Here is a 15223-nt window from a genome sequence, read left to right on the forward strand (position 1 = left end):
TTCACAGTGGAAAATTCCCACCTGTGTGCGCGTCTTGTCTGTAAACTATAAATTGCCTCTACCAGTTTTATTCGGGGCCTATGAGCTTGCTCAGGGTGCCCAGCATGCTGAATAAAATTTGAGACTGACAGCGACTCTGTGTCTTTGGGAACAGCTCTGCAAGGGGTCACAAACTCCTCAACAACGGCACCCCCGCGTCCCATTCCTGGCAGCCGCAAGCAGCCTGCAAGGGGAAACCCGCCGAGCCCCAAACCCGGATCCCTGCAGGATACTGCGAATCGAGGACAAATGCTGTCCCACAGTTGTATGGCCTGGGAGCAGGACTCGATGGTCCCATTCCAGGACTGTCCCACCACCCAGTCCGGGACGGGTGATCACCCGACCTGCAGGGGATCCACATGTACCACGTCCACCCCAAGCCACAATAGTGTATTGGGCAAAAGAAGACATCAAGCTCTCAATGGCTGCAGAGGCGGAAGGAGACTGGCAAGCTGAAGGCCTCCTGTCCTCGAGCATTCGTCTCTCTTGCTGCTGGGCCCAGACCTTCACTTTGCCAATATCATGGGGTCGTTATCTCCACACATCAGCTTCCTCATGTTCAACCAAGTCATGGGCAGGCTTCTACCACAGGAAACAAGGCACCTACCTGCAAAAGCCCTGGGCCATGAACCAGGGGTGACGGAGACAGGACTACTGAATCTGGGAGTCTCTAGCCACAAATCTGCATGGAGGTGGTTGGTAGCCTGATGATTGCCTTCCCCACGATGGAATGGGTGTCTGTACCATGTGAGCCATGCAAGGAACAAATGACTGCTAGATAGATCTCCATCTTGTCAGACTCATTATGAACTTCCAGCTTGATCTGAAACATCAAAAACAGCCAAAAGCAATGTAATGGACTCTCTGCACCAAATCTCTGAAAGACCTGAAGGTCTGTAAGGATCTCCATGAAAAGCTCCCTTTCCCATCTGCAAATGAAGGCAACACTGAGGAACTCTGCAAGGGGTTTAAAACCTCCATCCATATTGCCTGTGATGAATCCACTGGATACACCACCTATTGACACCACGACTGGGTCAGTGAGAGTGACACAAGATCCAAGCCCTTCTTATCTGAAAGAGAAGGGCTCATTCTACTTGGTAAGATGATACCTCATCTGAGCAGAAGAAGGAGATGTACCAGCTCCTCAAAGCTGAAGCACAAAGCAAGATCCAAGAAATCAAAAATCAGTGGTGAGATCCAAAGATGGTGTGCAGGGCTTTTTCCAGGTAATGAAAGCCATCTGTGGCCCAACTTCCAATGGTCCTACTTTCCTGTGATCACAGAATGGCTTGATGCTCCTTAAAGACATGAGGCTAATGTTGTTCCTTTTTCCCAGTTCCTTATTCCTGGTTCCTAGTTCCTTTTTCAAAGACAATCTTTACATGAGTAATGGTTGTTAGTAATGAATTAAACAAGGTAAAGAGTTAGGTTTTCACCAAAAATGTATATTAACTAATAAAAAATTAAAGTACTGTGTATCAGATACATTGCCCTGAATGAGGCCTGAATAAGAAGATGGATTTTGGCTGGGATTATAGGTGGAAATCTTTTCAAGCCACCTCAAACCACATGCCACTGGGGGACTTTCTTGAAAAAATCTGGGCAGGCCCCTACCTGACCTGAAACTTGGTGAGTACCAGGATGCCTACTAAGGTTCCCAAGCAAACTATGAAATAAGGAAGTGGGTTTGGGCTGGGATTATGATAGGAATCCTCTTCAGGTTACCCCAAAACATATGATACTGCCACTGGGAGACCATCCTGAAGAAGCCAGTGTAGGTCCCAGCCTGACCCAAAGCTGGTTTTTGTGTGCCAGCCTGCTAACCCATCCACCCAGACCTGTGATAGGTACTTAGCCCTGAATAAAGAGCTGAGTTTGGGCTGATATTACCACAAAAAATCCTTTTGGATCACCCAGAGCCAGAAATCCCTGATACTGGGGCACTCCCTCAATGAACTTTGTATAGGCCTGGTCCACAGCACATGTATCAAGTGCCAGCCAGCCAAATGACAGTCTCCCAACTTTGTGAGCTAAATTCATTGTAATGAATCAGGAACTGAGTTTGGGCTGGGTTTACTGGGAAAAACCCACTTTGAATCATCCCAAATTGCAAGTCTCCACCTTTGGTGAACCTTCCTGCAGAAGCCTGGGCTCACTTTTTGCATTACAAACTTGTTAGAAATGGAATATTGTTAGAAATGGAATATTGTTAGAAATGGACAGCTTGCATCTTGCACCCGATAAGAAAGAAACACTGCCAAGGACTTTTTTCCTTTCCCAGCCTTGCCACAGCTTTTCTTATGCTAAATCGCAGACTCTCCCCCAGCTTCTCCCTAGCCTTTCTCATACAGATTACAGAAGCTGGAATTCAACTGACTGTGTCCTTGAAAAGGGGGCGGGGTTGAACTCTTGGTGACCAATTGTAGTTTCTGAGCATGCTTAATTAGCTGATGCATATTTACCTCTCCGCCCTGCATACTTAAGTAGTTAATTATACTATACATGCGATGTATGTAGTGATGTAACCACATGTATGCTTGTACGAAACGGAAGTGAGCTGTAAGAGTTCCTGTTTCTGCACACGTGCCCAGGAGGGAGGAGATAAATACAGCCTGCAAAATTCCTTTGTTGGTTCGGAGTAATCTGAGTTCTTGACTCTGCCCTGACCCTATTTGCAAATATACCTTTTGTGCCATCTAATGAGTGTGTGTCTGTGATTTTTGTGGCCTCCAGAGAAACGCACCGCTTTATGCATCAATCTGGCGACCCAGATGGGGCGTCTCTGGATCACCTTGGGGCCCAGTGACAAGAGCATCTCTGCCACCACGGGGAGTGCGCACCGAGCCACCTTTTTGGGCTCGCCCAGGGGGTTTCAGACGTGAGTCGGGGTACCCGAGAGATTAAAGGCTCCTGTGCAAAATTTTTGGTTTCTGAGGACGCCAGACACACATTCCGGCATTCTGATCGAGATCTCTGGGGTATCTGAGTGAGTATACGAATTCCTTTGCCCAATTTGGTCTGGATCCGGGAACAAAAACGTGTTCAATTTACCGGGGGATTTTCAGCCTGGTTTTTGTTGCGAACCATCTGTAACTAGGATCTGTTGGTATTTGGTGTGCATTGGGCGCACTTTTGTGGGCATTAATATGGATGCGGGTCGCTCCCGTGTAGAAAACCCGGATACGCCTTTAAGTTATATATTACAAAACTTCAGTAAATTTCCAAAGCAGGCAGATTATGGAGTGAAGATGAAAAAGGGTGATTTAATTAAGTTTTGTCAACTTGAGTGGCCAACATTTGGGGTCCACTGGACCCCGAAAGGATCCTTTGTAGTAAAAGAAGTGATAGCTATCCATGAAATAGTTATGCAGAACAGATATTGGAATCAATTTCCTTATATCGATTGTTGGTTGTGGGTGGTTCAAAATCAGCCACCTTGGATTAAGAAATGCTTAGTAAAGTCTCATGTGATGGTTGTTAAAGGAAAGACTCGAGGAGGACCGCCTGTACTCCCTGAGTCTAATGAGGGGGGGAATTCTGAATTGACTGAGTATCGGACCCGGTCTCCGGTCGCCCTGTCAGGTAGCGAGGATGAATCAGACACCTCCTCGGGATCCAGTCCCTCTGCACCACCGCTCCCTCCCTCAGGGAAACCACCACCGGCGTATCAAAGCATACCTAATGATTCAGAGCGTAAGCCTCAGCCAAGTGCCCCATCTGAATCAGGGAATAAGGGCTATTATTTGCGCAAGACTGTAGAATTACAGCTGGTGCTGAATTGCCCGATGCGAGAGGTTATTGGAGAGGGGGTCAATGCAACTTTTGTCTACACCCCATTTAGTACTTCAGATTTATTTAACTGGAAGAATCAGAGCCCCTCTTTTCGTGAAGACCCTTGTGTGGGGGCTACCTTGGGTCGGTCACCAGCCTCACCAGGATGGCCCCTGGAGAAGAGAAGGATCTGCCGTCCGTACCGCGCCTCCGCCGATCTCGCCTGCCACGACTTGATGGAATATGGGGTTCACCCGTCTGGGGAGCGGGCAGTCCGGACGCGGTCCCTTGGCTCTAGAGTCCAGGGGTCCTGAGGGCTCCTCCACCCCTACACCCTCGCCCAGTCCTCCGGGTTAGCTGCCTCTTGGGCCCTGCCACCCTACAGGGCGTTAGTCCCTGTGATGTTCAAAAGGGGCAAAAGGAACAAAAGAAATACAATGCCAATACAACTTCTGAGCCCAATATCCCTGGGGTGGAGTTTTACCTCACTCCGCAATTGCCCTCAGCCCCGGCCAGGCTGGGGTCTCTGGCCCCTGAGTCCGTCCACAGGCCCCGCAGTGGGGTGTCTTCCCCCGCTGTGTGCCCCTATTAGAGTACTTACGGTACCCGCCTTGGGCCGGGTGCCGCTGCCTTCTGCGGTGTTAGGGTCTTCGTTCCCCTACCGCCTGCCGCTCGCGCCGCCTGGGTGCGTTGGGGCTTACCTCCGCCCCAGAGGGTCCTGCCGCGCAGCCAGATGGCTTGCAGCTGCCCCAGGAGGGTCTCTCCGCCGGCGCCTCCTTTACCATGTCCCTCTGGCTCTGCCGTCTCTGGCTTTGCGGCTGTCGGGCCCGCTGTCACCGGCTCCGCTGCCTCCGGCTCCGCCGCCGGCGTTGGCTGCAGTCGGAGCCCCTCCCTCCACCCGTCTGGAGCTGGGGTGCTCCTTTTATAGCTCTGGGCTGGTCCCGACCCAGGTCTGTCCAGGTTCCTGGAAGGGGAAGACCTCAGGGGCCGCTTCCGGGTCCGGACCCGGAAGCCGGGCCGGGCTCCGCCGCCTTCCACATTGTCCTAGCCCCCCGGGTCCTTGATCCCTTCACAACCCTGAAAAGATGAGGGACCTGTTTCGATCTATTGGGCAAACCCATCGACCCACTTGGGCTGATGTCCAGAAGATGCTCCAAACCCTCCTGACCCTGGAGGAGAGGAGATTAGTGTTGGGGACGCAGAGCGCATTGCAGCAGCCAGCGTAGAAGCGGAGGGAGCTGCTGGTCGTACCTTGCGTGATACCTGCCCTGTTGAGGAACCGAGATGGGATAATCATACTGCAGAAGGAAGAGAGCTGAGTGCACGGTATCTGGGGATTATAGTGGAAGCAATGGGGAAGGCAGTGCCTCGGGTTACTAATCTGTCTAAATTGTATGAAGTGAGACAGGGAAGAGAGGAGGATCCCTCAGCTTTCCTCGGGATGCTGTATGAGGCGTTCCGCAGGTTTTCGGACCTAGATCCAGAAGCCCCAGATAATCAACGCATGGTAAATCTTATGTTTATTGGTCAATCCGCTGCCGATATTCGTAAGAAGTTACAGAAAACTAAGGGAGGTGCTGGGAAACTGATTTCAGAGCTGGTGGAAATTGCATATAAGGTATATGGGAATCGTGAGCATATGCAGGAGTGCAAGGAGGATAAAAAGGCTCAGCGACAGATGGCAGCGCTGGCAGCTGCTATAACTGGAGGTAACCCTGGAAAGGCTGGGATGCAGAAAGGGAAAGGAGAAAGAGTGGGATCAGACGTTTGTGCTTACTGCAGGGAGAAAGGACACTGGAAGAGGGAATGCCCAAAGTTAAAGGAGAAGAGAGAGGGTGAACCAAGAGGTCACCTCATGCGGGCAGAGGAAAAGGGTGAGGACACAGAATGAAGGGGACGGGGATCTAAGACCACTACCCTTTGGGTTGGAGCCCGAGAAGATCCCATGGTAACCATTAGGGTTGGTGGCAAAAACTTTGAAGCCTTGGTGGATACTGGGGCTACATTTTCAATGATTCCAGAAAACGCCCCCTGTGCAGGAACTAGTGAACAGCATGTATTTGTGGAAGGGATTGAGGGAACGCAATCCCGACTCCTTGTTTGTAAGCCACTCCTCACCAAAGTGGGGGACCATTTGCTGGCGGGACCTACTCACAAAATTGCAAGCTGAGATATTTTTCAGAGACGACCAGATGGTGGTCCAGCTACCTGTCAAGCAGAGCTCGAACTATCAGGTGGCTCTCCTGGAGGACCGACGCCCTGCAGTAAGTTCTGAAGATCACATGACTGGAGTAGACCCTTCAGTATGGGCTGATGGAACCCCTGCACGAGCTAAGTCGGTCTCCCCAGTAAGGATCATACGCAAGGATGGGGAGGGGCCCGTTCGGGTAAAGCAGCATCCACTCAGCCGAGCAGCCAGAGCTGGACTCAAGCCGTTAATAGAGAAGTACAAGAGGTGCGGATGGCTAGTGGAAGGGTCCTCACCATATAAGACCCCCATTCTTGGAGTGCCGAAGGCAGATGGGGTCTCATACAGATTGATCCAAGACCTGCGAGCAGTAAATAAGAAGGTCCTTTCAGACCATCCTGTAGTCCCGAACCCTCACACGATTTTGACACAAGTACCGGGGGAAGCTGAAATATTTTCAGTGCTAGATTTGAAAGATGCTTTCTTCTCCATTCCCCTTCACCGAGAGAGTCAAAAATTGTTTGCTTTTGAATGGGAGGATCCAGATACTTTCCATAAAGCCCAACTCATGTGGACAGTTCTTCCACAAGGATTCATAGCAGCCCCCCATATTTTCGGACTTGCCCTTCAGAAGGACTTGGAGGAGTGGAAGGGATCACACCCCGCAGTGACTCTCCTCCAGTATGTGGATGACCTGCTAGTTGCAAGCCCAAACTTGCAACTCTGCGAGGAAGCCACCAGGTCACTGCTAAACACTCTAGGGGAAAAAGGATATAAAGTCTCTAGAGAGAAAGCCCAAATATGTCAGCCTGAAGTTACATTTCTGGGATATAAGCTCTCAAAAGGAGTCAGAGGCCTGAGTGCAGATCGCATACAGGCAATCCAAGGTCTAACCTCACCTAAGTCACCCAAGGAGCTGCGGGCATTCCTAGGGCTAACTGGGTTCTGTCGACTATGGATACCAGATTATGGTGGGAAGGCTAGACCACTGTATGACTCCCTGACTAAGGAGAGTCTTACTAAATGGAAATGGAATAAAGAAATGCAGCATGCCTTTGATCTGCTTAAGGCAGCATTAACCCAGCCCCCTGCCCTGGCCATCCCAAATAGTAAAAAGCCATATCGACTGTATGTTCATGAGAATCGAGGGGTTGCATCAGGGGTGCTGACACAGCCATCAGGCCCGACCTGGAGACCCGTGGGATATTACTCAAAGGTTCTAGATCCAGTTGCACTCGGGTGGCCAGCCTGTCTTCGGGCTGTGGCAGCCACAGCAGTGGTTGTTGAAGAAGCCCAGAAGATACTCATGGGTGCGGATATGGAAATACACACCCCACATGGATTTCCCCAGATTCTAGGGACTGAGGGAGGAAAGTTTCTCAACCCCTCCAGACAATCACGGTATGAGATATTTTTGCTCTCTAATCCAGGACTTACTTTCAAACATACTACAGCCTTGAACCCTGCAACCTTGCTGCCAGAGCCAGGGAAACTGACGCATGACTGCCTTGAGGTCCTGAATCAAACTACGCAGGTGCGGCCTGATCTTGCTGAGGACCCAATTGAAGACCCAGATGCTGAATACTTCGTAGACGGCTCCAGCTCTGTTATCGATGGAAAAAGACGAACAGGATGTGCAGTGGTAACCTTGGATAAGGTAGTATGGAGGGAGTCATTGCCGAGCTCATGGTCGGCACAGGCCGTGGAACTCACTGCGCTCACCCGAACATTACAGCTGGGGACAGGCCAGCGGGTTAATGTATACACTGATTCTCGCTATGCTTTCTCTACGGTCCATGCGCACGGACTATTTTGGAAAGAAAGGGGTTTCATTACGGCTTCTGGGAATAAAATTGCTGACGGCCCTCAGATTATCAAGCTACTAGAGGCACTCCACCAGCCTAAAGAGGTAGCAGTCATTCATGTGCGGGCCCATGGGAAGGCTGCTGAGGAAAAGCATAAGCTTGGAAACTCAAGGGCTGATGCGGCAGCAAAGGTAGCCGCATTTATTGGAGGAGAGGCGGAATAAGTATCCAGGCAGGCCTTGTCCCATGCCATATGGCCCTACATCAGGGATTTAGTCCTGCAGTATTCCCCTGAAAAAGATAAATTTGCACAGAAGGCTTGTGCAGAAAAGAACTCCCAGGGGTGGTGGATAGTACCAGGAGGAAAGGTCATGATACCCAGGCCATTGCTTCGGGAAGTGCTGCATCAGCTTCGTGCAAGAACCATATGGGAGGCTTGGCTACGGGTGATCTAGTGATCCACCAAGCAGTAGCCCCAGGGCTATATGTAGAAGCTCAGCGTATTGCTACCAGGTGCATCACATGCCAGAAAGTAAACCCTCGAAGGATACCCCCTGTGCCAATGGGAGGTAGACCCTGGGCAGTGTACCCTGGACAAGCATGGCAGATTGATTTTGCTGAGCTCCCACAGTCTGGACATCATGGGTTTTTACTTGTCATGGTAGACCAGCTCTCTGGTTGGGTCGAGGCATGGCCCACCAGGACTGCCACTATGGCTACAGTAGTGAAGTATTTGTTGCAGGAGATCTTTCCCCGGTATTCCCTGCCTGAGTCCATTGAGTCGGAACAAGGACAACACTTTGTGGGAAAGGTAGTTCAAGAAGTCGCACAAGCTCTCAAGATCACTTGGAAACTACACACACCATGGAGACCACAGAGTTCAGGACAAGTGGAACGCATGAATAGGACCTTAAAGACTCTACTCACCAAAATCTGTATTGAAGCACGCCTTAAGTGGCCTCAAGCATTGCCGCTAGCTCTTACTTGCATTCGAAACACTCTCCGATGGGGCATTAAATTAACCCCATATGAAATTATGTTTGGCAAGCCCCCTCGAGTCTTACCTCCTGGGATGCGAGAAAATGTAACTTTTGAATTAGGTAATAGCGAGCTTCATATGTACGTTATTGCTTTGTAGTCTGTCTTGTCTTCTCTTCACAGGTATGCAGCCTCCTTTCAGCGTCTGCCTTTAGACGTACCGGTACATGACTTCTGCCCGGGAGACTGGGTCTTGGCGCAGCGGTGGAAAAAGGAACCTTTGACTGAGGGGTGGAGTGGCCCTTTCCAGGTACTTCTAACAACCCACACCGCTGTAAAGATTGCTGGCCATGACCGTTGGATACACCATACCCGTGTGAAACGACATCCACGAGCGTCAGAAGACACCAACTCCCAGGATGAGCTCACTCCGGAAGCTGAGTCGTCCTCGGAACAAGAAGCCAGCAAGTGGAGCTGTGAACCTACTGGTGATCTCCAAGTGCGCCTGAGACGGCTTAATCAAAGTTCAGAAAATTAGACAAGAAATTAAAAAGAAAAAGTTTAGGCTGTATTTGATCTCAAGAAAGGGAGAATATGGTGGGAATCTTGATATGCCTTGTTGTTATCTATGTAGTAAGAGAAGCAGGATTGAGCAGCCCTAGCTGCCAGCCTATATCCCCGCTTCCCCCAATTGCTCCCCCAGGGACAAATTTGTATGTTGACATGATGGAATGCAGGTACCTTCAATCCCACCAACTGCTGGGCCTGTGGGGGACTCCGAGAGGCAGAGAACAGTGGTCTTGGAGGGCTTTTCCTTTGGCCCCAAAATGGTTGGTAAGTGATATGGCAGATGTTAAGAGTACTGGTCAAGAATGGGATGAGAACCGCAGCTGGGATCTTTCCCAAGTGGCATTAGGAGAGTACTGTCACTAGACTGATAACCACCACAGTTGAAGGGATGCAAGTTGCAGCAGTCCCCCTCAAAGCGCAGACTGTAGCAAAAGTCATGGTACTCAGAAAAATTCCTCGCAATTATCTTGATCTGCCTAAATGAAAACGGGGAGCAGAAAGCATCTTGAGGGGGGAATATTGTTAGAAATGGAATATTGTTAGAAATGGAGTACTGTTAGAAATGCACAGCTTGTATCTTGCACCCGATAAGAAAGAAACACTGCCAAGGATTTTTTTCCTTTCCCAGCCTTGCCACAGCCTTTCTTATGCTAAATCGCAGACTCTCCCCCAGCTTCTCCCTAGCCTTTCTCATACAGATTACAGAAGCTGGAATTCAACTGACTGTGTCCTTGAAAAGGGGCAGTGGTTTGAACTCTTGGTGACCTATATGTAATTTCTGAGCATGCTTAATTAGCTGATACATATTTACCTCTCCGCCCTGCATACTTAAGTAGTTAATTATACTATACATGCAAAGTATGTAGTGATGTAACCACATGAATGCTTGTATGAAACGGAAGTGAGCTGTAAGAGTTCCTGTTTCTGCACACGTGCCCAGGAGGGAGGAGATAAATACAGCCTGCAAAATTCCTTTGTTGGTTCGGAGTAATCTGAGTTCTAGACTCTGCTCTGACCCTATTTGCAAATACACCTTTTGTGCCATCTAATGAGTGTGTGCCTGTGATTTTTGTGGCCTCCAGAGAAACGAACTGCTTTATGCATCAAACTGACATATAACAGCACTCCACCCAGAGAAATGTGCTATGCACATAAACCTGTATAAGCAGCTGAGCCTAGGCCTGGATTCTTCGGCAAAATCCTGGTAGACAACCCAAAACACAGGAGTCCGCCATTTGGAAGGTTATCTTCAAGGAATCTGTGTAGGCCCAAAGGTTACCCATCTGGCTATAAAGTGCCACTCTCCAACATGACAGCCACCAATCCTGTGTGCTAAACATTGACCTTAATAATGAGATAAGTTTGGGCTGAGATTATAAGAGCAAATCCATTTAAGGAAATCTTAGACCACAAATTACTGGCACTAGGGTTAAACTTGGTAACGTGTCTCCTTAGCAGGAAACCTAGCTGGAGTGCCCCGGTCCAGTCGCAAGCCACAAGCCACAAGCCTGTGGGAGCAGCTGGGTACCCGTGCCCCAGCGGAAGGCACTCGTGGCCCAGGGCCGGCCAGAGGGTGCCTGGCTCTGCTCCCACAGGTCCTCAGCTGGGCTGAAGACCGAGGGCAGCCAGCACTGGCTCTTGCCGGCCCACCGCCTGGGCCCCCGGGGCTGCTGAGACGGCACGCGGCGCCAAGGGGGAGGGGCCCAGCTGGAGTTCCCCCAGCTGTCTCCCCGTTAGTATAGTGGTGAGTATCCCCGCCTGTCACGCGGGAGACCAGGGTTCGATTCCCTGACGGGGAGGCTCCCTTTTGCACAGCCCCCCGCGGGCCTGGGAGCCCTGTCCAGGCGGATGCCCCAAGCCTGAGGCAGCGCCCGGGTTTCGATGGGTTGGCGGGCGCAGGGCACCTGCTGGCACCTCAGCTGTCCTGAAGGCCGGAGCTGCCGAGATGGGATGCGGCGCCAAGGGGCAGGGTCCCACCTGGAGTGCCCCTGGGCCTGGGGCTCCAGGCAGGCGGGCCCCAGGAGGCACGAAGCGAACAAGACCAGTGCAGTGTGGGAGAATTGGCACACAGTCCCTTCCTGGGCCCTGGCCCTGGGTAGTGTCCACGACTCAGGGACCGTCTCCAAATCCCGCTCCCTGCTGCCTCTCTCTCGCTCCTTGGCAGATCGTGCATGTGGCACGTGGCGCCTCTGCAAGGGCCCAGGCGGGCGAGGGGCCCGCACCGTGGCTCTCCTGCTCTGGGCGCGGCCTGGCGGGCTGGGCTTTGCCAAGGGCAAAAGAGCAAGCCCCCGCGCTGCCTTGGGCTTGCCCGCGCGCCCAGGGGGCTGAGCCTGGGCGCTCTGCTTGGGCCGCCAAAGCGTCAGGGTGGCACATCCCCACCTGTGCCTCCACCCTGCAAGCAACAGATGCTGTGGATGTCGAAGCACTTCACCTGGGGGAGCTGGGCCCCTGCACTTGGGTCTTGCCCCGGCTTGGGCAGCAAAAGAGCCTGGGCACCACACGTAGCTGACAGGATTCGAACCTGTGCAGGGAGACCCCAATGGGTTTCAAGCCCATCGCCTTAACCTCTCGGCCACAGCTACCACAACCCAGTGTCTGGCACCCGGACCTCCGCCCCACGCCTCGGGCATGGCACCCCTTTGCCAGGTCCTCCTGCCCTGGCTGCACAGCCTGGGCCCCAGGCCCTGGGCCTCCAAACCCAGAGGCAAGGGAGCCCTGGGCGGGAGCAAGGGCCGGCCAGCCCCTCCATTCGAGCCCAGCCCCACCACACGTGGCGCCAAGCCCCTGTGGGGGTCCTGGGCAAAGCCTGGGCCAGGCCACCTGCCTTCAGCTCAGGCCCTGGGAGGCCAGCTGTGCCCCAGCCGCCTGCCCGCCTGCTCTCCAGGCCTTGCCAGCCTGGCAAGCCAGGCTGTCTTCCTGGGAGGCTGCCTCTGGCCACGCCAGCCGCAAGAGCCCCGCTCCCTCAGGCGGCTTGCCCGGGCACCTGCCCAGCTGCTGCCCTCCCCCAGCACAGCCCAGAGCAAGGGCTCCACAGGCTTCCCTGCCCAGGCCGGCGGCCCTGCCAATGCAAGGGCGAGGGTGAGGGCAACAGCAGGAGGGGGCAGACCCTAGCTGTCTCCCCGTTAGTATAGTGGTGAGTATCCCTGCCTGTCACGCGGGAGACCGGGGTTCGACTCCCTGACGGGGAGGCTCCCTTTTGCACAGCCCCCCGCGGGCCTGGGAGCCCCGTCCAGGCGCACGCCCCAAGCCCGAGGCAGCGCCCGGGTTTCGATGGCCTGGCAGGCGCAGGGCACCTGCCAGCGCTTCTGCGGCACCTCAGCTGGCCTGAAGGCCAGGGCCGCCAGTGCCGGCCCGCCACCTGGGCTCCCGGGGCTGCTGAGACAGGCCGCAGCACGCAGTGCCAAGGGGTAGGGGTTGCTATGCAGGTGATGCGAATCAGGGGAAGGCGAAGTCTTGCTGCTCCAACAATAAACTGCTCTTTGTATCTGGGTCTAATTTGGGTTTAGGTGGTGATACAGGCAGTGACTTTGGGAGCCTGTAGTTCAAGCTAATGGGCTTATTTTTTTGCTGTAGCTATCCTGGCAGTTTGAATTAGGGAGTTTTAGTAGGGGTAGAGAGGTCCCAAGAGTGCCTGAGGGTGTCTCGAGCTTACGCCTGGGGGTTCAAAGGGAGCCAAACAGGCTCAGTCCCCAAGGCAGGGCAGAGACAGGGCCAGAAGGCACAGGACCAGTGTACTGAGACAAGTGCTTGGAGCCCAGAAGGCAGTAGCGCATAGCAGACCCAGGCTAAAAGGCTCAGCTAAAATAAATGGGTAGAGGTTGAGAAGGCCAAAGTCCTGATAAGGGAGAGTTGGTACAACAATACCTGAGGCACGGTGAGGGCTATAGAGGAGATTGGATGCTGTGAACAGACCTTAAGGCTACAGGCGAACCGGGGCACTTAGCATGAAGGCAGGGTTGAAACTAGCAGAGTCCAGGAGGGACCTGCAGACTCTCAGCAAAGACGGCCTCCCTTCCAATGATTAAATACCTCAAGGCTTGGCAGGTGAGTGACACAGGGCAGTATCCTAGAGCTGGAGCGGGGTGCGGGTTGCATGGTCACCAAGCGCTGCCACGGCTGCCCCTAGACCCCGAACTTCCTACAAGTGGACTGCAGAAGTCGAAGGAAGCGATTTTTCCACTCTCTTCAGCACTGCCCGGGCTTCTGCTGCTGAGCTGCATCCAGTTTTGGACATTATGAGTAAAGAAAGGCTTGGACGAACTGGAAAGAGGCCAGAGGCGAGGAAGAAAAATGCATAGAGGTCTATGAAACGAGACTTACAAGGAGAGGCTGGAAGACGTAGGAGAATTTATTTGAATAAAAGGCTGGAAAAGGACTCGATAATAGTCTCCTAATACCTGAACAGTGGTTATAAAGAGAGGGTGATAGACTATTCTCCGGATTCAGAGTGAACAGGCCAAGAAATAAGTCTTAACTTGCAATAAGGGGGATCCTGGATAGAAAGGGGGAAGAGCTTTCTATCCCTGTGGTGGTTCAGCACTCTCTGACTTGGATACTTTTAAGGAAAGGTTAGACAGACTCTTGGCTGAGCTGCTCTGCACTAGAGGGTCTCCTGAGGTCCCTTCCAGCCTGATTTTTCTTGTGGTTTTTTTTTTTTTCAATTCTGAGTCTAAAACAGTGATGTCCTGCCTTGGCCTGATGCCTTTTCCATCTGTAACTTCTCCCTGAGCTGAGATTTCATGTCCTTCCTTAGCGGGGATGAACCTGATAGGCTCTTGCATCTTGCACTCGGGAGACAAAGCCCATTCTAGGCAGTTTCATCCCGTGGAAAAGCAGCCGATCCCAAGCTGTTGAGTTCAACGGCAGAAATCTCGGCTCAGCCAAACCTGAGCTCGCTGCAGAAGAGGAGAGGTGGGTTATATGCATATAATACGCGACTTTTGCTACCGTGGGGGGAAGGCCCCTCACCCCATTGCCTCCCCCCATCCACTCCGTTTCCCCACAGCGGGGCTAGGTTGGGGCTGATGGCCCCTAGAGGGGAAAGGACCTGCCCTATTACTCTTGCCCCTTCACACGCTTGTCACAGGCACCCCTCCCAGCCCCCAGGACTGCCAGTCTCCTCCCTGACAAGGCCCACGGTGGCAGATGACAGAACAAGGAGCAACGGTCTCCAGTTGCAGCAAGGGCGGTTTAGGTTGGGTATCAGGAAAAAAATCTCTCTCACTGGGAGGGTGGCGAAGTGCTGGAACGGGTTACCCAGAGAGGGGATGTAATCTCCCCCCTCGGAGGCGGGACAAAACCTTGGCTGGGATGATGGAGTTGGGGCTGGCCCTGCTTGGGGCAGCGGGTTGGACTAGATGTGCCCTCCTGAGCTCCCTTCCCGCCCTCGTTTTCTCCGATTTTGTGTCTCCAGTGAACAACAGGTTAACACCGTTCAATATCGGTTGCTCAGGACTAGCTCTTTCCAGTCCCCGGGGCCGTCCGCGTGGGTGGCGGACGCGCGATCCCCCTGGCACAGAGGGAGCGGCCCGCCCTGCCCACGCTCCGGCAGGCTCAGTGCCCAAGTGTGGGCCGGGGGTCTTGGAAAGAGCCAAGCAGCAGCCCCCGGAGCCCCACCAGCGCAGGGACCGCCCCGTGCCACCATCCCGCGTGACATCACCCGCAGTGACCTCACACGCCGTGACATCACCCGCAGCCGGGCAGGGAGCGGGCGCTGGCTTTGCAGCGCGGATGGAACGTCCAGGGGCCTCCCCCCCGCTGCGATTGGCTGCGCAGCGCTGAGCGGCATTGGCAGCGACCAATCGTGGCGCCTCGCGTCGGTGAGCGGAGGGGCGGTTCCCCAGCCATTGGCTGGCTCGGCGGGGGGCGG

General features: G+C 53.2%; 3 non-coding genes across 3 annotated transcripts; 2 read left to right on the forward strand and 1 right to left on the reverse strand.

The window, feature by feature from the left end:
* The first annotated feature begins 11081 nt into the window (after nucleotides 1–11081).
* On the forward strand, nucleotides 11082–11153 carry TRNAD-GUC (transfer RNA aspartic acid (anticodon GUC)). The gene has a single exon. It is a non-coding gene; the product is annotated as a tRNA-Asp (tRNA).
* A 701-nt stretch (nucleotides 11154–11854) lies between these two features.
* Nucleotides 11855–11936, reverse strand: TRNAS-UGA (transfer RNA serine (anticodon UGA)). Its single transcript has one exon. It is a non-coding gene; the product is annotated as a tRNA-Ser (tRNA).
* A 534-nt stretch (nucleotides 11937–12470) lies between these two features.
* Nucleotides 12471–12542, forward strand: TRNAD-GUC (transfer RNA aspartic acid (anticodon GUC)). Its single transcript has one exon. It is a non-coding gene; the product is annotated as a tRNA-Asp (tRNA).
* The last annotated feature ends 2681 nt before the right edge of the window (nucleotides 12543–15223 follow it).

The sequence above is a fragment of the Crocodylus siamensis genome, chromosome 6 (assembly GCF_052110815.1).
Source record: "Crocodylus siamensis isolate JL-2025a chromosome 6, ASM5211081v1, whole genome shotgun sequence".
NCBI classification, from domain to species: Eukaryota; Metazoa; Chordata; order Crocodylia; family Crocodylidae; genus Crocodylus; species Crocodylus siamensis.